The 24,938-nt window shown below is 43.3% G+C and overlaps 1 protein-coding gene across 1 annotated transcript in view; it reads right to left on the minus strand.

Moving 5' to 3' along the window:
* The window catches only part of LOC122795944 (baculoviral IAP repeat-containing protein 1e-like), a 521,014-nt gene that overhangs the window by 26,700 nt on the left and 469,376 nt on the right, over positions 1-24,938 (minus strand). The window lies entirely within an intron of this gene.

Here is a 24,938-nt window from a genome sequence, read left to right on the forward strand (position 1 = left end):
TATTCGGTTACTAACCGAATACATTTCTGCAAATAACAAAATGGAGGCATGACATTCTCCCAAGAAAGCATGTATTATAGTCTTTAGGCATGCCAATGGCCATCATTTTTATAAAAAATCAAAGTTATTTTTTTTTTTTGCTAATCTCGGCCGTTTAAGTATAGGGCAGTGGCGTGCAAATGGGATAGTGCTGAAAATTAAAAAAAAATGTGAAAACTGAATTTTAAGAGAAATCTGCATTTTGCTATTATAGTCTATGGCATGCAGAATCAAAACAATACCAAGAAACAGTGGTTGTCAAGGGTAAAGGCTCTGTGTTACTGCAGTAACTATGGACTAAGGCAGTGGGGTATGCAAATGATGGGAAATTTACAGAATCATAAAAATCTTCAAAGTGCCAAACTACCCCTAACCGTGTAGATGCTATAGCATGATCGTGCAACTAAGAGGACCAACAGACATGAAAAGGGTGTGTGTCAGGCATGGTGTAATCACAATGGAGCTCCATGGCCCCCAGATAAGCTTAGCTAAGCACAGCTAAGCAAGAGTGTGTGTGTCTGAGGCTGCATTGACTTCTTCCATGAAATGACAAGCATGTTCTCATCCAGGGAGGGCACTTCTTCATGTTTACATTAACTAAATGAGTATGTGTGGTGTGCACTGGGTCTAAAACAAAACAAAAAAAAAATGGAAATAGCAGGACTGTTTACATTTGGGTACCGGATTTGTGCGGCGCGCCTCGGACTCAAAAAGGGAGGGAAGGGAACTAAAGGAAAAAAAGGAAAATAGCAGAATAAAAGCAATCAAGAACAAATTACATAGCTAGCAGGTGGAATGCATTATAGTCAGCCAATCATACAGGCAGCATCTGCAGCACAACAGTATAAACTATGGAAACACCTTATAGTCATTTTTTCCCACAAACTGTGCACCATTGGTATACACATGCAGGGGGAATTTTAACTGGAAAAATGTTAGGGGTTGCCATTGCTTTGATCCATCAGTATGTGCTAAAGGCTGAGGGCAGAGAGGAGGATAATGCTGACAACTGCCACAGATCGAGGAGGCAGAGAAAAGTGTTCAGATCCAGGATAACTTACCAGGGGCTACATGATCTGGAGATAGTAAAACGCTACAGGGTGGACAGAGACATACTTCAGCAAATCACCAAACTATGCAGCCTCAACTCAAATCTAGAGCCAGCAGAGGGGAACCCATCCCAGTGGATACCAAGGTATGTGTAGCCTTAAAGATTCTAGCTACAGCTACTTTCCAAACACCTACTGGGGACATCATGGGGGTTTCAGAGGCATCTGCATCCAGGGTACTCCACCATTTCCTGAATGCCATGCCACCACATGCCAGTGAGCATATTTACTTCCCCAACACCTGTGAGGAGAGGACTAGCAATATGCGTCTCTTCCACCATGTAACAGAATACTTGGAGGTACTGGGTGCCATAGACTGCACGCACATCCACATCAAAGCACCACCTGATGAACAGGGTAGGGTCTACATAAACCACAAGGGCTTCTCCTCCATAAACTGCTAGGTCATGTGCAATGCCCAGGGCATTATCACAAATGTGTGTGCTGGCAGCCCTGGAAGATATCAACTCCCACATCTGGCATTTGTCACAGCTGTACCAGTCATTTGCCAGTGGGGATATCCAGTATGGCCATCTGGTGGGGTATGCTGGCTATGCACTGGAGCCATGAATGATGACACCCATCAGAAATGCACACACATCCACACAAGGATGCCATAATGAGGCACATGCACAAACCAGGATCATAACAGAGAGTGTGTTTGAGATACTCAAGTCATGGTTCTGCTGCCTTGAAATATCTGGTGGTTCCTTGCAATACACTCCAGCCACATGTTCACACATGTTCATAGTATGTGCCATACTACACAATATGATCCTGTGGAAACAGTTGCAGCAGGAACAGTACGGGGAAGGGCCACACAGCCCACCACCATTGCCAAGGTTCCCACAGGCACAGAGGGACTCAGAGGAGGAAGCCCCTGAGCCTGCTCCTGTAGGCAGACAGAGGCATGCCCAGTATGCTCAGGCCTTAGCAAAGAGGCAACGACTGTAGGGAACCCAGGGACTGACACCTCTCTCTGACTTGCACACTCAGTAAAATGGATGACACACACATCACATTACCTGTAACTCAACATGCATAGGCAGTGTACTGTGTGCATCCAACACAGCCAGCCCTCAAACACCATCCTCACAACTGCCACAAACACAAGGTAAGTCAGTCTTCTTAACAATAAATGAATGGATTAGTATGTTTTGCTAGTATATCTATGGTAATGCTGTATGCATGCAAGGGAATGGGGTGGCCTACTGGGATAGCACCACACAACTGACAGCTATGTGGGACACCAGGAAATGTCTGACCAAAACTGGCCTCCACGCACTATGCAGTAGTACCCAAGGTGGCAAATCCCACTGTAGTATCTGTGTGGGGACAACTAACTAGGGCGTGTCATAGGTTACAAGCATAGATGTCAGTGTGGAGGTCCCATACCCAACCCTCCCACCCACACAGCAAGTCAGCTGTAGAAAACCAGAGAGAAATGTCTGGTAAAGGCACACAAATGTTGGCAATGTTGAATTACCCCCCTACAGACTCACACAGTGATAGCACAGCAGGACCTACAGTTGCAGTAAGGCTATGAAGGGTAAGAAGTCTGAAACTCAAATGTATGCCATTACAATCTGACCCATGCTCTTTACTGATATGCCTCTAGTCCTCAAGATAAGGTACAATAGGATGGTAAATGAAACCAAAATGTAAAGCAAATATCAGCACAGTCTGTGTAAATAGGTACAGTTGACAGGTGTGCCTCCCCCATATACCCACACAAATGCAGTAACACGTATGTTTGCAGGTAAATAGCAGCATAGCACACATTGGCAGGGCTGTACCAATACACATGAAAACATGTTGCCTGTCCACAATATACAGGGGTCAATGAGCTATGTGAATGTGTGGTTAGTACTGTCAGGATCTGGCCAGCACATTCTCCTGACAGTCATCTCGTAGTGAACTAGGTACAGTACTGTCTTTGACAGGGCCATGTGCAGATAACTGCAATTCCACCTGTTATGCAAGTCAGTGGAACCCACTGCTCTCCCACTGACATACCTGGAAGTCACAGTGCTATGTGGAATATACTACACATATAAGGGACATCTTGAAGGATGTGTAGCTGAGGTGCCAAGCCTTTTATAAATATAAGTGCTTTTTGGTACTGTTGCCAGTGGTTATTATCAATAATCCTTTTTTCTTATGTTTGCTTTTACATATAATGGACATGCCTGCAAAGCATAATGCACTCTGTACCCACACCCATAACTCCCAACCTCTGACAGCAAGATGTCTGGACAAGGGCAGAAATAAAAGTGGAACAAAGGCACAATGATAGGCATGTTTTTTAAATATTGCCCTTACATACTGAGAAAGTTGGTAGGGTGAGGGGTTTGCAGTAACGGGAATTGTCTGAATGTTACGTAGTCTGAAACGGTAATGTCTGTCATTATTTTGTAACATCACTCTTCTGTTATATGTAACTAACTTGCCATAAAAAAACAAGTTTACATAGGCAGGATGAAACCTCTAGCCAACCGCCTGGACAACCTGCCAAGAAATGTACAGGTGAGAGGTATACCCACACAAGGATATGACATCTCAGGTTAGAAAGATACCACACAAGCAGGAGATCCCCAGGCAGTATATCAGCAAGTTGCTGGACTGTTTACACAGTGTGTCATTACTCAACTGGCTGTTGCCACATCTCACAAATGGCCTTGTTAGGCAAGAATTTATATAGCTGCCCTCATAATATTGGTCTATGCATCATACGACTAGTATTCCTCTGGTAATGCACATAAATTATCTGAGGATGTCTGGCACCGGGTAGTGACACAATACACTGCAGTGTCAGACTACAGATATGTCAGAAAATGTCTGCTAAACAAACCCCGCATTCTTCAAGAGAAATCTGGATGAGTGGATGGGGAATGTAACTGTCACCATCGGGATCATTCAAGTGGCAATAGTTGATAGACACACTGTGGACAAATGTCAGGTGGCATGATGCCAAGGTACTCCCATGGGCTAGGCTTGTAATAGCTCCATGGCCAGTAGCCTGGTACAAGCCTATGAACAAATGAACCTATGAATCTCAGTACTGGCAAACATGTGTGTGTACATGACTGTGTATAAAAGTGTTTGTGAGTGTGTAAAGTTGTAGGTGAAAGTACTTTGATGACCTTCTCACCCACTATCTTCCCCACTGCCATACTCTGCAAGGGCTGATGATGTTATACACTTTAAAGGTACCTTGTGACACTCTTCACCCTATAGGCTCCCTTGTGCTTGTGGTAACTACATAGCACTATAGTACCAATAACTACCTAGGAAGGGGTTCCAATTTGAGTCATGGCAAATGTGAGTATATGTGTGTATGAATGTGTCTGCAAGTGTTTGTATATGTATATATTTGTAGGAAACAGTATTTTGAGGCCTCACTCTCCCAGTACACTGCACATTGCCATACTTTACAAGGGGCGGTGATGTTGCTCACCTTAGGAGAGCCACGGAACAGTTTTCACCCTATAAGGTCCATGGAGTGTGTGATAAATGAATATCGCTGTGATACTAATAACTAGATAGGTAAGGGTTCTAATCTCAGTCCTGGCAAATGTGTGACTGTGTGTGTGTGACAACAGTATCCTGTGTTTTAGTGAGTACTATAGCCAATGGGGGGTGGGTTTTACATTTTTAGACCATGGTACTCCCAGTACATGTCCCAAGGTCCACTGTACAAGGCCCGCTGTCTCCATCAACCATAGAGGTATCTGATGACACTATTCAGCCCAATAAGGGACATGCTGTGTGTAGGAACTATGTAACTGTATGAGCTGGCTGAAAAGATAGGCAGGGCTGCTAACCTCAGTTCTGGCAAATGTGTGTATGACTGTATCTGTGTTTGTCATTGTGTATATTTCTGTAAGTTAGAATATTTTGAGTCCATTCTCAGTACATCTCCCATTATCATACTTTACAAGGCCTGGTGATGTTGTTCACCTTAGAGGAACCGTGGAAAGCAATTCACCCTACAAGTTCTGTGGCACATGCAATAAATGCATAACAGTTTAGTAACAATAACTAGATAGGCGGGGGTTCTAATCTCAGTCCTGGCAAATTGTGTGTAAGACAAGTATCCTGAGTGAGGACTGTAGTCATGGTTTACAGTTTTAGGCCACGGTACTCCCAGCACATGTCCTACTTTCCACTCTACTGGCTGCTTTTTACATCAAACATAGAGGCATCTGCAGACCTACAAGCCCGGTGGTGTGTGCAACAGCTATGTAATAGTATGGAATGAATAGCTAGATAAGCAGGGCTGCTAATCACAGTACTGGCACATTTGTGTGTGTGTGTGTGTGTGTGTGTGTGTGTGTGTGTGTGTGTGTGTGTGTGTGTGTGTGTGTGTGTGTGTGTGTGTGTGTGTGTGTGTGTGTGTTTGTGTGTGTGCATTGGTGAGTATAGCAGTGTTTGGGAGTGTGTAGACTCATGCGTGACAGTATTATTAATCCATTCACACCCAGTACACCCCCCACTGCCATACCTTACAAGGGCATGTGATGTAATTCACTTTACACGTACTGTGGAACACTCTCCACACTATAAGCTCTGTGCCACCTGCAATAACTGCCTAACACTGTAGTACCACTAACTAGATGGGTAGGGGCTCCAAAACCAACACTGGCAATTGTGATCCTGTGCATGTGTGTGCGTGTGTGAATGGTATTCTCTGTGTTTGGTCGACAATATCTTCTGAGGGTATGGATTACAACAATCTGAGGTGTGTTACACCAAATACACTTCCCATTGTCCACTTTACAAGAGCTGCTATCTACTACCATGCACTTACCTGTACACACCCCTCAGACCTATAAACTCAGTGCCACATGCAATAACTGTTATACAGACTTGGTAATTGTGCACAGCTGTACCTCGTGTATGACACACTCACTGTGTTACCACACTGCCACACCCCTCACTGCAAATGACTTCTGTAGTTTATAACAGCACTATTGTACATTTGCTCCTGTTTCTGGGCCACTGTACCCCAATTGTGTCAGCCTTTGTCCATATGTCATACACTATGAGGTAGATAGGTATGGTCATTATTTAGTGCGGTCATTCTTGACATCGTCCCAGTGATGTTGTGGAATCTACACATGTTCCTGGGTAGAGGCCATAAATATGACGGCAAAGGCTGGACAACCTGTGGAACCCTGTACAGTCGGGAGGTTGGTTGTATGTCTGGCCACTGTGTACGGCCCATCAAGAATTTGTAGCAGCGTACTGTTTACTTATTAGTTGGCCTGTGTAGGGTGGGGGGCAGATTTGAGTGGGCATGTGTCCTTTTGTATCCAACTGTGCATGTCGTCTATCAGCAGTACATGTTTGTATGGGCATTCTGAGACATGTCCCATACCATCACACAAGTCTGGCTACACTGTGACCTGGGACAGTATATGTAGGGGTATTCTGTGACTGCCATTCAAGATATATCTGTTCACACAGTTGTTATACTGTAGTGTTTGATAGGCTTACCAGTATGTTGCTGTGACTGTGGTGCAATTGGGTGTGTGTATGCACTTTCACACCGGTATCTTTTTTCAGTACAGTTACATCTCTGTAGTGTGTCCTGTATTAGGTAATGCATGTGTAAAACCCCAGCACTACTTTGGGTTAGTGTGATGTTATCCTGACTATATTTTGGACGGTGCTTGGTGGCATGCTTGTCAGCTTAGTGTGGTTTACTCAATGTTACATAGCTGCACACATAGCTCTCAACTCTCCAGGTGTTCATAGGATGTAAAGTTGTCTAGCACATATATTTGGTCTGGTCCCCATGACAGGTGTGTATTTCTGACAATTCAATGGGATGATGGGTGGAATGGACTCATTACATAATGACAGGCAATTGATTTCTCAGACATCAGAAATTGCATTCAACATATGTTAGGACAGATGGTTTAATGTCCCCAGTTTATCTACCCAATTAGTTCCAATGTATCCCTATTTCCATACCCTTGTCCCCCAGCTTTGTTTGGCTTGGTCCAGACCTCGTGTACTAAGGTGTTCTGAGGTATGATAGTGCTGCATGTTATGAAAAAATGAAAACAAATAAATATATATGTATATGTACACACACACACACACACACACACACACACACACACACACACACATATAAATTCATACGTTCCCTTCCATATATCTGTATCCCCATACATGTATGTATCGATATATGCGTATATATTTTCATAAATATATATATATATATATATATATATATATATATACACACACACACACACACACACACACACACACACACACACACACACACACACACACACAAACACACACACCTCAGTCTTTATCGGTAATATATCTATATATTGTTATACATATCTATGTATCTCCATACATATATATCTATCTTAATATGTATGTAGTTTATTATACATATATTTGTAAATACCAATTATTAGTGATTCCACAATCTTTCTTCTCTATTGATATGTTTGAAAAACAGCAGGGAAACCTACATCTCAGACGGCTTAGTGGTAAATTGTTGTGAATATGGTGTACAGGGTCCTAGCTTCAAGGGCTGTTTATGTTGTTGCTGGGCAGAACAGGGGCTGATGCAGACAGAGTGATTAAGGCAGTTTTAAGCAGTTGTAAGCAGGTTTGCTTGGGTTTGCATAACGCTAAGTGATGCCAACATACAGTTACACTATTAGGCACTTAAACCATGTAGGTTTTGCTTAGCAACACTTACCAGTGCACAAATTCGCTTAGCTGAGCTACCTGCTGCATAGCATTCACATTTGAGCAATGCTTAAATCTTAGCTGGGCATTGCTAACCATTGCTCACAGTTCATTCTTATAAAATATCACATTAATGATGTCATTAAGTAATTGTTTATGATTTCCATTACATGACATGGCTCTATGTGTTTTCATTACAGTAGAAAAGGGGTGTAACTATACTGTATGGGACATGTGTATGCATTGGTGGTTTCACATGTTATATGCACTCACATTTCCATTTTACACCAGCTACACTACCCTGGATGACAAAAATAAATTACCACATATTTTAATATGAAAATGGCACTTTTAACACTGCTTTCCCATGTAAAATTAGATTGCCTGTTGTAGTACTCGAACCATGTATGCCTGCATGCAAAGCTGGAACTCTGATCACTACACTATCTTGGTTTGTGGATTTGAGCTGTATATTTCTATCTCATACTGGATATTAATATTATATGATTATATTAACTGGAGAGTATTGAGGTTTTCGGCCATGTGATTGAGGACTGCTGTCATGACATAATGGTGTACATTTCATTTTCAAACTTGTATCCTTCAGAACATTCATGCTAATGCATAACCTGTTTTCTATCAACTTTCTGTCTGTCCTTTGTGCAGATGGGATGACACTGGTGCTCAAGCTGTGGTTGACTAGACTGCAGAATGGGTCTGAGAGCCCATGCTTGTGTTCATGTAGGATACAGTCAGGAATGGTATCAAGCCTATGGAGACCTCTGTTTTGCCTTTGGGAAGACATTACAGACCTGCTTCCTGATCATGAGAGGAGGGGGCAGGTGCTGTACAAGTGCATTTGTACCTATGAAGGGACGGGGGGTGATGTTTACTCTTCACCTGTCTGCAGCCAGTTGCCTATATCTATGACATATGTGTATGTGGTGTTACTGACCACCACTACAGTGCAGATATGTGTGTTGCCTCTGGAATTGCAGACACATGTCTGGAAGGCCTAGTGATTGGCCTAGGTGGATGTATCCAGTTTGCACTCAAAGACAGCCTTAGGGTACATCACCTGTGACCTTATTTGCTTGTGCAGAACAAGGTGACATGGCTTCCAATGAGGCACCTGTTCCTGCTTGGCCTATCCTGTGATTATTTCCACCTATGATAGTTGTTGTGTATTTCTGCTGTTCACCACAGGTGCTCAGCCTACCTTGAGGGGGTTGATGTTTTCCTGTCAGGTATTGTTGAGGCTATATAGCTATGTAGGTGCCCATACAGTATTGTGGTGTGGGCCTGGACACTGCTGCTAGTTCCAACATATGGGGTATTCTTCATGTGGGCCTTGCCCCTTTTCCTTGCTTGTGTGGGGGATATTATGGAGGTGTGGGGGCTACAGCTTCACAAAGAGTAGGTGGGAATACATCACAGGACGGGACATGTGGGGAAAGCCAAACAACATGGGGGACAAAGCTCCAGAATTGGGTACAGATTTTATGTCATTAGTACTGTTATACACGTGAAGGGTTGCTAGATTGATAGGGTTTGCCTGGACATGAATTTACTGAGTGACTTGACATCTGACAGCGACATGCCTCTGACATATCTCTCTCAACAAGCATGTTGTCCACCGACTGGCTAGAGGTTTGCCTGTTATGTTTGGTCTGTTCCTTGAACAATGGTTGTTTTTGTGGGGTCAGTAGGCTAATGTGAGGATTATAGTCACTAACTGTTGACATCCATTGGTGTTCCAGATATCATATCCTTCAGGGATGTTATTTTACAACATATGTAACACCAGCTACTGTTTCAGTTTGTAACACCATTATGTGTGATATGTCCCTTTTCTTGGCCCGCTGTCCACCAAGTATGTCATGCATTGTCCAGATGTCCTGCACTATGAGGTGCAACGGTATGGTATATCATTAATTACTGACTGCACTCCAGTTATCATCCCAGTGACCTAGCAGACTCCTGGCCATGGTATCCAGCAGTGGCCAGGATTATGGTTCCACACCATGGAAATCTGTACATATGACAGTTATGTATGTCTGGCCATTGTGAACAGACTGCCAAGATTGTGTAGCAGTGTTGTGTGTGGATGTTTGTTGGACTGGTTAAAGAGAGTAGCAGATGTGAGTGCCAAGCATCCTTTACCTATATGACTATGCATGCTGCTACGGCTGCTGGCGGTCTATCAGGTCTGTATCCTTGCAGGGGCAGACTGTGAAATGTGCTATAACACCTCAGGATTCCCAGTACACTGTGATTTTGTCCAGTATATGTTGGTGTAGTGTGTGACTGGCAATCAGGATATGTTTGTTCAGACAGTTGTTCTACTCTACATTTCAGTTTAAGTACTGGTATGTTGCTGTGACTGTGGTGCAAATGTTTCTGGGTGAACAATTTTGCACCACTATCTGCTTTACACTACAGTTCCATCCCTGTAGTGTATGCTATATTTGAATATACATGGGTAATTGCCCAGAGCTGATGTGGGGAGTGTCATTAGAGTGGTCTTACTGTGCTTCTTAAGGTGCTGGGTGACATGTTTGGCAGCTGTCAGGGGATTTCCATTCTGTTACATGACTGCGGTCATGCCTCTACACTGTCCAGAGGGCTAGACACTGTCCAGATGTGTGGCTCTTATGTTTGGTCTGTTCCCCAGACAGTTCTTGTCCTTGGCTAATCAGTAGGATACTCTGGGGAATGCAGTCAGTAAATGCTAACATCCATTGGTGTTACTTACTTCATATCCCTCAGAAGAAACATGTTACAACAAACCTGGTAACACCAGCAACTGTCTAACTTTATAACAGCAATATGTCCAATATATCTCTTTGTTTGGGCCTCAGTCCCCCAATTATGTCAGGCTTTGTTTAGATGTCATGCACTAAGAGGTTCACAGGTATGTAGTACCATTATTTATTGCCTTCATTCCTGCTACCATCCCAGTGATGTTGTAGACCCCCAGACATGTAACAAGGAAGCAGCCATAGATATGAGTCTTGTGCCTATACATTCTGTGGGAAACTGTACATTTGAGAAGTCTGTGTATGTCTGGCCATTGTTAACAGACCATCAGGATTGTGTAGCAGTGTCATGTGTACATGTTATTTGGGCTGTGTAGGGAAGGGGTACATGTGAGTGTCATGGGATCTTTTCTATCTGACTGTGCATGCTGCTCCAGTTTCTGGTTCCCTATTGCCTGTATATGTTTGTACAGAAAGACTGTGACATGTCCCGTAACACCTCAAGATTGCCACTATACTGTGACTTGGGGCAGTATATGTAGGGGTAATGTGTGAGTGGCAAATGGGATATTGTTGCTTACACAGTCATTATACTGTAGTGTCCAGTTTGCTTACTGGTATGTCGATGTGACTGGGGTGCAATTGGTTGTGGGTATGCACTTTCACACCAGTGTCTGTTTTCCACTAGTGTTACATCCCTGTAGTGCCTCTTATATTTGCAAATGCATGTGTACAGCCCCAGAGCTGCATTTTCAGTCTGACTGTAGTTTGGAAATTAAAATGAAATTCGAACCACAGTGTGCACTGAATGAATACTCAAGATCTGAAACACGAAGATTTATTCAACCAACAACAGACTAAGCATATGCTTTCACCAGCAACCTGGCTTCTTCAGAGTCTGACAGTAAAACACTCCATATAAAAAACACTCCACATTTAAAGCAAGAATGCATTCTCACCCATCCAATTAATCAATAAATCAATCAAACAGACAATTTCTTGAGAATACATTTACAACCAAGTATTAGTTTAAAAAAACACAATTCATAACATTTAATAAACTTATAATAGTCATACACTACATATGTATACATATAAAAATGTAATATAAAATTGCAGTTCCTCTAAATAACACTACTTAAGTATTTTAACTGAGGCTTTATGGTGACACATTCATTTAGCCCAGGGCACCTGGCATTGAGCCTAAGCTGCCATTCCATTTCTAACCTTGCTACCCTGTTCTGTGCATCACACTGAATGTTAGACTTAACCCTATCTATAATAAAAAATAAAAATTTGTTAAAATTCCCACATACTGCACTATGCAAATAAAGTGCATTGTGCTCATCCTTTCTCCTGATTGAACTGACATGTTCCCCTATTCTTGTTTTCAAGCTTCTTGTAGTCATGCCCACATAAAATGCATTGCATGACATACACGAAGCAAGATATACACAATTCTTGGTGCTACAATTACAAGCACCTGGACAAGATATCGCGTTGATACCCACTACACTTCACGTCCCAACTGCTATGTATCTACATCCTCTACAGGAACCACATTTGCTCATGGCAGATCTAGTGTTGCTTCTACCCTCTCTTTCAAGTATACTCTTCAAGTTCTTTCCTTTTCCATAGACAATCACTGGGGTATCACCTAGGATCATTTGAATATCTTTACTCAGAAAATATTTCCACAAATTTCTGAGACTAGAACCTAGTTCATTAGCTCTTTCATTGTATGTTAAAACAAATTTTGCTTTATTTGTTTTATTCAATGTCTGACACTACTACCTATGTTTGCACCTCCTCCCTTGCCCTCTTAGAATAGGACTATATTTGTTTCTTCTTCTTCTATATACTTCTTTTTTGATGTTAGTTAACATTGATAGCGGGTACCCCCTGTCAACAAACATTCCAATCAATGTATAAATTTCCTTCTTAAATAAATCATCATTACTGATTAATCTACATAGCCGGACCATCTGGCCCTTAACTACACCTCTCCTTTGGTGCAGAGGGTGACAACTTGTGTAGTGCAGCATCGAGTTTGAATAACTAGGTTTCCTGTAAATTGTACTCACCAGTCCTTCTTTGGTCTTAAATAAGGTAATGTCCAGGTAATTTACTCTCTCTTTGTTCCAGGTGTGTGTGTAAATCTAAGGAAATCTGTGGTTTCATTAATGTAAGAGCAAAATTCCTTAACACTTTCCTCATCTCCTTTCCAAAATATAAGGAGGTCATCTAAAAACCTACAGTACAAAAGAATGTTGCCCTTGTACTTTGAGTTTAACACAAATTGCTTTTCCCATGCCCATAGCACTAAATTAGCATAGACAGGGGCACAACGGGCACCCATCGCTACCCCTGTCTTTTGTTGATAGATCTCTCCATCAAATTGTATAAAGTTATTATGTAGTATGATTTCCATCAAGTCATGACATATCTCCAGTCTTTCTTTATCAAAACTGGGACTAGTCAAACGACTGTCATAAAACAATTCCAGCCCAGTTTGATGTGGTATCACTGAGAATAAGTTAATGACATCGACAGTCAAAAACCCAAACATCTCATTCCCAATGCCCTTAACACTTCCTACCCTTTCCAAACAATGCCACGAATCCTTTAGTATGTGGTCAGCATCCATTAATGCTTTTTTACAAAAATGGTCCACAAATGCAGCCATTGGTTCTGTCTTGGAACCCTTTGCAGAAACAATTGGTCTAAACTGCACATTTTCTGTCCCTTTGTGGACCTTTGGGATTCCAAAAAGCTTGGGCATAGTAGGAAGCTTCACACAAAGAAACTCATACTCAACCTCATTAATAACTCCTTGATATAAAGCATCAAACAAAAACATGTCTATTCCTCTATATGCTCTATTAGTTTCATTAATTGATGCTCTAGTGTATGTGTTTTCATGAGTTTAGGAAAATCTGTAGGCAAAAATCTGAGGTCAAGGATAATTTATCAGAGAATGAAAGAAAGGTTATACAAGAATTATGGTCAACACAGAAGGTTAGATGTATGAAACCAGACAAAGGGGGAGGAATGGTCATCATGAATAAAATAGACTACAGTAGTTGTATATTCAGGTTGCTTGGGGATGAAATCATACTACATAATAACCACAGAAGAAACAAATATAGTCCTATTCTAAGAGGGCAAGGGGAGGAGGGTGCAAACATAGGTAGTAGTGTCAGCACATTGAATAAAACAAATAAAGCAAAATTTGTTTTAACATACAATGAAAGAGCTAATGAACTAGGTTCTAGTCTCAGAAATTTGTGGAAATATTTTCTGAGTAAAGATATTAAAATGATCCTAGGTGATACCCCGGTGATTGTCTATGGAAAAGGAAAGAACTTGAAGAGTATACTTGAAAGAGGTAGAAGCAACACTAGATCTGCCATGAGCTAATGTGGTTCCTGTAGAGGATGTAGATACATAGCAGTTGGGACGTACGTAAGTGTAGTGGGGTATCAACGTACGATATCTTGTCCAGGTGCTTGTAATTGTAGCACCAAGAATTGTGTATATCTTGCCGTGTATGTCATGCGATGCATTTTATGTGGGCATGACTACACGGGCTTGGAAAACAAGAATAGGGGAACATGTCAGTTCAATCAAGAGAAAGATGAGCACAATGCACTTTATTTGCATAGTGCAGTATGTGGGAATTTTAACAAATTTTATTTTTATTATAGATAGGGTTAAGTCTAACATTCAGTGTGATGCACAGAACAGGGTAGCAAGGTTAGAAATGGAATGGCAGCTTAGGCTCAATGCTACCAGCCCTGGGCTTAATGAATGTGTCACCATAAAGCCTCAGTTAAAATACTTAAGTAGTGTTATTTAGAGGAACTGCAATTTTATATTACATTTTATATGTATACATATGTAGTGTATGATTATTATAAGTTTTTTAAATGTTATGAATTGTGTTTTAAACTAATACTTGGTTGTAAATGTATTCTCAAGAAATTGTCTGTTTGATTGATTTATTGATTAATTGGATGGGTGGGGAGAATGCATTCTTGCTTTAAATGTGGAGTGTTTTTTATATGGAGTGTTTTACTGTCAGACTCTGAAGAAGCCAGGTTGCTGGTGAAAGCATATGCTTAGTCTGTTGTTGGTTGAATAAATCTTCGTGTTTCAGATCTTGAGTATTCATTCAGTGCACACTGTGGTTCGAATTTCATTTTATTTTCTTGGTTGAACCTTTGTTGGTTCTGGTGGACTGTTTAACTGTAGTTTGGAAATTGCCTGGTAGATCAGTGTAGTTTCCCTAATATTGTGTTATGTCCACATATTCATAAGATGTCCAGTTGTCTGCCTGATATCTTTGGTCTGGTCCCATAAATGTTGTATATTCCTGACACATCAGTGGGATGATGTGGGGATTGAGGTCACTAACTAATGAGAAGCAATTGAGTCCCAGACTTGTGATATTTCAGTCAATATTTTAAGACATACAGTGTTACTACATCAACTTTCTCAGCTTATCTACTCATGTATTTTGGACATGTCCCTATTTTCATGCCTTTGTCCCCCCACTTTGTCAGGCTTGGTCCAGATGTATTGCACTAAGGGGTTCTGAGCATACCTCTCCCCTGCCAGGATTTTCACAGAATGTCCAGATGTTTAGCCCATACTTTTGTTCTGTTCCACAATTTATTTCTATTTGTCTGGTAAATCACTGTGATAATCCAAAGATTTATGTCAGTAAATAATGACATAACCTTTTAGTTTCCATCCTCATACCCTTCAGTAATTGTCTGCTGAAACACACTCTGTTGCCGTAGCAAATGTCTTCATTTCTAACAGCGATATTTGAAAGATGTTCCTATATGTGGCCAACCCCCTCCCATTTTACAGCCTTTGTACAGGTTTCTTGCACTAAGAGGTTGAGAGAGATGGTTCTGGGGTATGACTGCACTGCATGTTATATACATACATATATATTATGCATACATATATATATTAGCACTTTATAATCTCGAAATTCTGAAATACCGAATTTCAGAATCCCGAGATCATAAAGCCAAAAGCTCTAAATACCGAAACCCCAGAAGCGCGAATTTCAAAATCCCGATGTCCGGAGATGTTGAAGTAGCGCTTCTGGTGTTGCGGTGTTTGAATGGAAGTTCAGGTAGGTATGTATGTTTAAGGGTGTTGGTTAGGGGCTTTAGTGTGCGTCAGTGTGTGTTGTGACTGTGGTGTGTGGGTGCAAGAGGAATGTAGGTGTGTGGTGGTGTTTTCATGTGTTTGTGTAGTGCGACCCTGGATTTAGTATATTTAAGTAGGGGGGTGTGGGGGCGCAGTATGTAGTGTAGGTTCATGTGTTTGTGTGTGGGGGGAAGGTGTGTGTTTGTGTATGTGTGTTGTGTCTGGTTAGTATAGGATTCGCGATTTCAAAATTCACGCTTTTCGGATTTCGGTATTTAGAGCTTTCGGCTTTATGGTCTCGAAATTTTGAGATTCAGCATTTCAGAATTTCGGGATTATAAAGTGAATCCATATATTTATATATATATATATATATATATATATATATATATATATACACACATACACATATGTGTGTGTGGGTCTACTTTGACCCATCAAAATTACGTTTCAATGAAACATAAACAGACAAACTCTTTTTCGCAAAAGTGCATTTTCATGAAAATGCACTTTTGTGAAATGCAAATAAACCGAAAAAAAAACAAACCACGTTTATGCAGGGGGAAAAGCGCCCCTGCACCCCCCCACTCCCACTACATTTATATTCTCACTCCAAGATCGTACTACAGTGGGGAAAAGGGAATATTCCCTTATCCCCGCTGTACCGCAATCTAAGCAACAGCCCCCGTTGCTGTTCGCTTAGTTACCTTTTCGCAAAAGTGCATTTTCATGAAAATGCACTTTTGCAAAAAGGAGTTTGCCTGTTTACGTTTCATTGAAATGTAATTTTGATGGGTCGAGGTAGACCCATATCTGTATATATATTTATATTTTCCGTTCTTTATATATTTATATATGTATATCTATATGATGTATCTACCTTTTCATATATATGACCAGAATGCATGATATGTTTGTTAAAGTATTACAGACTCTCACAGCTCAGATGGTGTAGTGGTATGTTGCTGTGATTGTAGAGCACAGGGCCTTGGGTTTGAGACGTGGCAGGGCTGATAATTTTGTTGTTGGACAGAACAATGTCTGATGGATACAGAGTGATTAAGGCACTTTTAAGCAATTGTAAGTGGGTTTACGTGGGTTTGCCCTGTTCCCTGAGGCGGTTCCACCCGAAGGTGGTGCAGGACCAGTGGACAAGGAGGTCCCGGGACGTGCTATGGCATTGAGATTTTACAAAATATGTTGTTTAATCATGAACAACACATTTCAAGATTAGTTATAACAGCATGCATGGGTGTTACAATTGACCCCATAAAACAGATTTGAAAGAGTTGCATAGCAAACAGAACACATGCATATACGGAACCACAGTAGGCATTACAAACAGCATGCAAGTTACATTGATAGCAACAGGCCACCAATGATAGTATTTGAACAGGGAACATTAATAATCAAACGATTCAATATTTGTAGAACAATAGGACACATGTCCCAATAGCAGGTTTGGAGAAAAACATACCCATTGATTATGTGTATGAATTATTGTTGCAGATAGGGTGGGGGAGAGAGAGAGAGAGAGAGATGTCAATTAACAACTGTATAGGCTTCAATTGTTCACAACTATACTGATTATTACTCTACTCATTACTCTCCAGGTATGATCTCAGTTTACATCTACCTATGGCCTGGGGTTGGGCAGTGGAATGTTTCTGCACAGTGTGTTACTAAAGCCTTCTTAAAGCTAATACATACATTTCCTTACCTGGTAGACCTGTGGAGGAAATAAGAAGTTATGTACCTACCATAACGTTCCATGTTAGTTGTCTTCTCTCGCCTTCTTTCTTGCTTGATGGGTTCGGAGCCGATCCTCGGCTCCGACTGCACTTGCTTTAGCTCGAGAACTCCTTTTACCAGCTCGAGGCAGCCCCATATCCCATGATGCAAGGCAGGAAGTACCCAGATCTCGTTTGTTGACAAAAGGGCAATAACACCAAGCATAAACAATACTTCAAAGGAAGAAGAAACTACAAATGGAAAAGGACCAGGTCTAAAAGGTCTTTGGCATTATAGTTTCTTATACAAGGTCAGTCCAGGCCAGGGGGAAGGAGGGAGGGTCGCAAGAAAGAAGGCGAGAAGACAACTAACATGGAACGTTATGGTAGGTACATAACTTCTTAATGTTAAGTTGTCAATCTCGCCTTCATTCTTGCTTGATGGGACCGTCCTAGCACCTCTATCCTGGGTGGCTCAATGGAACAAACTCTTGAGGACTGTAGAGCCAAAACTGGCTCTGTCCCTGGAGGCCAAGTCCAATTTGTAATGGGAAACAAAAGTGTGAGGAGTGGCCCAAGTGGCCGCTGCACAAATAGTGTCTAAAGGCAGTCTAGCTTGAAAAGCTGTAGAAGTAGCTAAACTCCTAGTTGAATGTGCTTTAGGTTTTGAGCACAGCTGTTTTCCCCTGATCGTATAAATTTCAGTGATGACCGAAGAAAGCCATCTGGACAAAGTCACTTTAGAAACAGGAAGGCCTTTTTTTTTATCCGCATAGGAGACAAAAAGTTGATCAGATTTTCTAAATTTTTTTGTTCTGTCCAAATAATATCTAAGCTGACGGTGGACATCAAGATAATGTAGTTTTTGTTCAGCTCTATCTGAATAGTTGGGAAAAAATACAGGGAGATCAATAGATTGATTCAGATTGTTCTTTGAAGCGACCTTAGGTAAAAAAGGATGGATTAGTTCTCAAAGATACTCTGTCTTTGTGAAAAATCAAATAGGGGGGTCGAACCGAAAGAGCATGAAGTTCAGACACCCTCCTGGCAGATGTAATAGCCACTAGGAATAACGTTTTCCAAGAAAGATATTTCAGGGAACAAGAAACAGCTGGCTCAAAGGGGGGAAGAATCAAGGATGTCAGCACTAAATTTAGATCCCACTGAGGAGGAGGATTCCTGATTGGAGGCTTTAGTAGGAAAATCCCTTTCAAAAAGGCCCTGCAGAGTCTATGGGACATAATATTATGATCTGCTATCCCGACATGAAAATTAGAAATAGCAGCCAACTGAACTCTGACTGTGGAAGAAGAGGAGCCTGCATGGAAAATCTCTGCTAAGAAGTCCAGAACTGCCTGAACAGGGGCAGTAAAAGGATCAATATTTTGGGCTTTAGCCCAATAAGAGAAACGTTTCCATTTGCTTGTGTAAATCCTCCTGGTAGAGGATTTTAGTGAAGCTACTATGATGTCTCTAACTGGGTTAGAGATCAAAGGAAGCCTGGCTAAGGAAGGAAGTGGAGCAACCATGCTGTGAGGTTGAGAGAAGGGATTGACCGGTGCAGCTGACCGGATTGGTGAATCAGTAGATCTGGCACTGGGTCCAGATGCCACGGCTGCACCAAAAGGTGATGATGGAGGAACGGAACCAAACTTGTCGAGGCCAGTAAGGGGCAATGAGAATCAATTTGGCTCTCAAAGCGGTAGCTTTCTGGATCACCTGAGGGATCAGAGGAAATGGAGGAAGGCATAAAGAAGTCCCTGGGGCCAATCCTGGGTCAGAGCGTCTCTGGGGATGGCCTGATAGAGGGAAGAGGCTGAAGAAGTCTGGACATTTGCTGTTTTGGGGAGTAGCAAAAAGATCGCAACATGGGCGACCCCATTCCAGAAAAATCTCTTCCGCTACGGATTGTTTGAGAGACCACTCGTGAGGCATGAGAATAGCTCTGCTCAATCTGTCCGCTATAATGTTGGTTTTCCCAGGGATATGCGTTGCTACCAGAAACCGATGAGAGGAGATCGCCCATTGCCAAAGTCTGAGCTTCTCGACACAAGGGGTAGGACTTGGTTCCGCCCTGTTTGTTGATATACCACACTACAGACATGTTGTCTGTGTGGACTGCAATTGTCCCTACGGGAAGAAAGTCGTTGAGGGCTTGCAACGTTAAAAGCACTGCTCTCATCTCCAGGACATTTATGTGCAGATGGTACTCAAGCGGTTGCCACGTCCCATGAACCATCCTGCCCTGATAATGACCCCCACCCGATCAGGGAGGCATCCGTGGTGACAGTGGCTATCGGGACGGAGGTACAAAGCACCTGCCTTGGTGAACCTGAGACGATGTGATCCACCAAGCAAGATGTTCTTTGCATGTTTGTGTCACCAGAATCTGGTGACGCATTGGGAGTTGCTGGTATGACCACTGTGTGAACAGCATCCACTGAAGGAGGCGCATGTAGAATCGAGCCAGGGAAGAAGAGTGATGGCCGCAGCCATAAGACCTAATACCTTTAGAACCATTCTGGCCTGTACCTTTTTGCTGGCCAGAATGATCCTGACATGAGTTTGAATGTCTGAAACTCTTTGTTCTGTAAGGGTAGCTGACATCCGAACAGTGTTTAAGTTTGCGCCTATGAAGGTAATAGACTGGCAGGGCGATAAGGATGACTTTTCGTAGTTGACTGAGATGCCCAAATGAGAACAAAGGTCTATTGTGTAATCCCTGGCTTGTATAAGCTGATGCCTGGTGGTGGCTGACAGGAGCCAGTCGTCGAGATACGGAAACACCTGGAATCCTTGACGTCTCAGGTGAGCCGTGACCACTGCCATGCATTTGGTGAACACTCTGGGGGCTGTAGTGAGACCAAAGGGCAGGGCTCTGAACTGGAAATGACTGGACCCCAGCCGAAGCGGAGAAATCTCCTGGAGCGTCTGTGAATTTTGATGTGATAGTACGCATCCTGAAGATCTATTGAGCACATCCAGTTGTCCTTCTGTAAGAAGGGCAGAATTGACTGAAGAGTGACCATTCGAATCTTGTCTTCCTGACAGACTTGTTGAGTCTGCTGAGGTCCAATATTGGTCTCCAGTCTCCCGTCTTTTGGGGACCAAAAAGAACCTTGAGTAGATTCCGGCTCTGAATGGTCTATTGTGACTGGCTGAATGGCTCTTTTGCAGTAGTTTTGCGATCTCTAACTCTGCAATGTCCCTTAGACCGGGTGGTACATCTGGAAGGGAACTTGAGGGAAGGACTTTCCTCGAAAGAAATTATGTAACCCTTGGATATGATCGACTGTACCCATCTGTCTTGAGTGAGGGAATGCCAGGCTTCTGGGTACAGTGATAACCTTCCCCGACTGCCTCCAAGGAGGGACAGCCGGGCAACACCTCAGGGATGCTGAAAGGGCTGCTCAGGAAGAGACTCCCTGTTGCCCTGGTTCTTGGACCCCTCTGCCTCTAGAGCGTCTGTTGTTGTTACCCCTCTGCCCCTAGGGGTAAACTGACCACGTGAATCCGGCGTGACTCCTTGGGATTTACGGAACCACATCTTCCCACCCTTCTGTCCTTTGGGATAAGGCCTAGAAGGGGTGGAAAACGGACTCCAACAGCAGAAAGAGTCTTGCCGTCCTGCTCACACCTGGTCAAGGTCTCCTTCACCTGAGGGCCAAACAAAGCTGACCCATCAAAGGGAGAATTTGTGAAGGACGCCTTAAAGGGATCCAAAATCACATAGCCGCATCCAGGCTTGGCGTCTAAGAGCCACACCTGTGCCTGCGGCTCTACTGCTCCATCAGCAGCATAAGATATTAGCCGCATGGAGGAGTTAGCAATGGAATTGAGGGTTCCTAGCTGCGAAGCAATCTTTTCTTGGGCCCCTGCAGCTGTAGGATCCTGAACTACTTCTCCCAGCTCCTTCAGGATATCTCTGGAGTCTGGTGAAGTGACAAAGATAATTCAGCGACGCATAGCAAAGGTCGCTGAGGAAAACATCCGCTTGCCGTACTATCCATGGTCCTAGAGTCCTTATTAGGAGGATGGACGGGCACGGAAGGATCTGCAAGTTCCTTTTTGGTGGCCGCAGCCACCACCATGGCATCAGCGGGGACACCCTTTGTAAGGAATTGTTTGTCACTAGGGGCAGTTATAAATTTAGAAGGCCTCCTAGGGACTGGCTCTACAGAGTCAGGAGCTGTCCACGCCTTCGTGCTATAACCTGCATAAGGGGTCGAAAGGCGGAGACACCCAGGAGGTGGAGGGCCGAGATCCAAACGCCTCTAGGTATACTGACTCATCCTCAGAGGGATTGTTGGAGGGCCAATTTCCCCTCTGTTTCAGAAGTTCTAGGATGTCTGAGAAGGAGACATCCTCAGAGGGGGATCTAGGGGATCCCTCTGACTCATCAAAGTCTGTATCCAGTGACAGACTCAGGGAGTCTACATGCTTCCTCTTACAAGTCCTCTTCCTAGGAGGATCTCCCGAAACATCAGGAGAATCCTCGGAAGAGGGGAAATTCCCAATGGGGAAACCTGAGGCGGAGGATCTCTGGGTCCTGTAGCAAGAGAAGTGGCAGAGATGTCAACAGGTACAATAGAGGGAGGAGCTACGGGAAGAGACTGCTGACTGATACCAGTGGCCAGTACACTCTTCATCACCTCGAATGCTCCCTCCCAGGCAGGTCCGAGAGACCCGCTCAAGAGCTAGGAACTCCAGGGGCCACCGAAGGGAAGTCTCCGAGGCAGATGTCGGAGCCGAGCTCACCAAGGCCGAGGCTCCAAGGGAAGAGCGGGTTCGGACAAGGGTCCGATGCCACTCACCCCTCGGAGGAGACCATGGAAGCCCGACCACGAATCCCTCTAAGGAAGAGGAGATAAGAGTAGGGGCTGAAGGAACAGAAGGGGGTATCCGTCCTCCAGCCGTAGCAGTAACCTTGCCCGAAGACTCCAACTCCAAACTCTGGGGTAGAGTTGAAGGAGGAACTGTAACGGGGTGTGGACCAACAGTCGACTGATGAGACGGACTGTGTAGCATTTGGGCCAGTACCTGTGACTTGAGCAATCTACTGACCACTCTCTCTAGGTCATGGTCTGACAACCTGGATGACCTTGAAGATCGGCTCCGATGGCTCCGCTCCGATAGAAGAGGGGAGGCGGAGCGAAAGTATCGGCTCCAAGGAAGGAGACCTCGACCTCTTCCTGGAATGGGTCATCGGAGCCGATATTGATCCTGTCGGCACCGATTTCGGAGCCGGCAGAAGCTCGATGTATCGGCCCCAGCCGGAGCCGATACAGCCACCAGAGTAACGGTGTCGGAGCCGATCGGAGCCGACACCGATGCCTGTGCCACATGGGTGTCGGAGCCGATCGGAGCCGACACGATGCCGTGCCACGTGGGTGTCGGAGCGTCGGAACCGACCCACAGTGGTCAGATCGCGCCGATAGCCATCGGCCGAGGCTTAGCAGATCAGAATCGGCTCCAGCGGAGCGATCTCGACTCTAAACGAGTCGGAGCCGAGGCCACAGGCTTAGTAACAGAAGCCTGGGTCTTGGCAGATTTTGTTGATTTTTGTGGGGCCGACTTAGCCGGAGAGCCCTCCGGCTTAAGAAGACCCCTCAGAATCAACTTATTCCTTCTCTCCTGCAGGACTCTCTGGCTGAAGGAGTGACAAATAGCACAGGAGTCCTGCAGGTGAAGAGGGCCTAAACAGTACAGGCAAGAAGTGTGACCGTCTGTCAGAGACATCTTCTGACAGCACGAGTCACACTTCTTAAAACCTGAAACCCTCTCTTTAGACATGGTGCCCAAAAAACACACACACACCAGTCCAATTAAATTAAATTAATCCCAAAAGGATATAGTAAAAATAAACCAAGACAGACACCCTAACAGGGGGGGGGATGGGAAAGGGAAATTAACTGGCTAAAAAGAAAAATTTAAAAGAGGCAGGGATTTCTGTCAGAAAATTAAGTTTAAGTTAAACTATCAAAAATAAAAGGTTTTTAAGTAAAAAGGGGCTTAAAAGTCACAAAAGTGAATTACTTACCAGGAGCTGGTAAAGAGAAGACCTCCCAAGCGAAGCGGCAAACGAGATCTGGGTACTTCCTGCCTTGCATCATGGGATATGGGGCTGCCTCGAGCTGGTAAAAGGAGTTCTCGAGCTAAAGCAAGTGCCGAGTCGGAGCCGAGGGATCGGCTCCGAACCCATCAAGCAAGAATGAAGGCGAGATTGACAACTTAACATTATCTGTTAAGACTACTGACTGTTTCTACACATATTCAGATATTCAAGGTTACATATGTGACAGACAGGGGTGCCCTGCACTTCTGCTGTGTGTGTATGTTACTTGCCATACTCCACGTGGATTTCTGTCACCCTGGGTATTGGCAGTGGTGAACACTAGCCATGACAGTGTGACACTTGAGGGACATTTATCTGAAACAAATACTTTGTGTATGTACTTATCTTGCTGTCATTTTCAGCCTTGGGATTGGACAGTGGAAGTGTTGTACACAGTGTATTAGTACAGCCTTCTTACAGCTAATAGAAACACTTCCTTACCTGGCAGACCTGTGGAGGAAATTTCTGTTAACACTACCTGTCTGTTTCTAAACATATTCACATAAATTATTGGGTAAAATTATGCATACAGCGTACTACCGCTCCTGAGATTCAAACCGTGCCTGTTTGTTCAAAAAAAGGTACAACACAATTGTATTTCATCACAATGCACTTCTAAAGAACTGCTGTTTCTTACTTGACTGTTTTCTGTCTAATACTCTCTTGGTGGGACAATCTGAACTTGTAATTCTGACATTCATGCATGTCAGATAACTCTTGTACTGTGTATTAATAGTTTGACATATTACAATCTGGAAAGCAATGGTTAACACAAAGCACTGCTGTAGGGGATACAGTATAATAGTTTACACATTACTATTCAGGGATCAGATCTTGGTGCATACAAGCAAGAAAAACAACAATTTCAAATGTCAGATTCCAAATCTTCTTAAGTCTATTCATTCTATGACACCAACTTCACTCAACTAAATACACATTCTCCATAATGGCAACTCAGATCAGGGAACTGATCCCTGCAGACATCAGAAACACAAGTTCCTTCCCAATTAGAAGGGAACTTGTTGAAACCTAGTCAAAAAAGCCAAATGCCAATGTCACTCCCCCGGGATTAACGTAAACCCATGCACATTTACAGCCCCCCACAACTAAACCAACTCACAATCACCCATTTTTATACTCCCCACTTCTCCACTCTCTCCTTTCTCCACTTCTCCTTCCTTCTATCTCCCCCATTCTCTCTATTCCCCAAGCTTTCTGTTCACCTTTTTTTTTTCATACTTTTTTCCCTCCTTATTTTACATGATACTAAAGAACACTGAAATAGAATGTT

The sequence above is a fragment of the Protopterus annectens genome, chromosome 2.part2 (assembly GCF_019279795.1).
Source record: "Protopterus annectens isolate FY-2018-M chromosome 2.part2, PAN1.0, whole genome shotgun sequence".
Lineage (NCBI taxonomy): Eukaryota > Metazoa > Chordata > Ceratodontiformes > Protopteridae > Protopterus > Protopterus annectens.